Here is a 677-nt window from a genome sequence, read left to right on the forward strand (position 1 = left end):
ATTTATTTATCTTTTCTTTTTATTTTATTTGGTAGAATTATGAAATAAAAAGCAAATGAATTTCTGAAACTATAATAAAACCCAGGATGGTCATATTTCTACATTGCAGTTCTCTCACAAAAATGGTTCGCATGACTCGTTCTGTTCATGCTTTGCATGTGGAGGTGCTCAATTTTAGGCTAACCGAACAATATGGATATTCGACTGCAAAACTACAGGAAAAGAAGATATGTGGACATCTATGCAACTCTGAAAAGAAGACAGTTTGCATCAGGTAAACTATTATTTTTTATCCTCTGAATAGAAGTAATTTAAGTTTTTAAGTGAAAAATACTTTTTATTAAAATTAAAATCATGCATTGGGAGCCTGTAGGCGCCTTGTGTCTGTTTGTAGATAAAAAAAAAGTTAAACTCTGCATATGAGTATCTGTTATTAAGGCCGTTTTCGTTGTGCTATATAAATCTAATTAAATACACTTTAAGCATTTGGTCTCTAAATCCCTAAATCCCACACACATACATACAGTAACTCAGAAAAGTAAATGCATAATGCATGTGACACACATAACAACATCTCCTTCTGTACACACTATAAATACACCATGACGTCAAGAACACCAAATGAAGTGGCAAGTTATGTTATGAATGCTATTTATATTACGACATGAAACCAAGTG

Source organism: Sinocyclocheilus grahami, unplaced genomic scaffold (genome assembly GCF_001515645.1).
Source record: "Sinocyclocheilus grahami isolate Dianchi unplaced genomic scaffold, SAMN03320097.WGS_v1.1 scaffold300.1, whole genome shotgun sequence".
In the NCBI taxonomy this organism is placed as follows: Eukaryota; Metazoa; Chordata; class Actinopteri; order Cypriniformes; family Cyprinidae; genus Sinocyclocheilus; species Sinocyclocheilus grahami.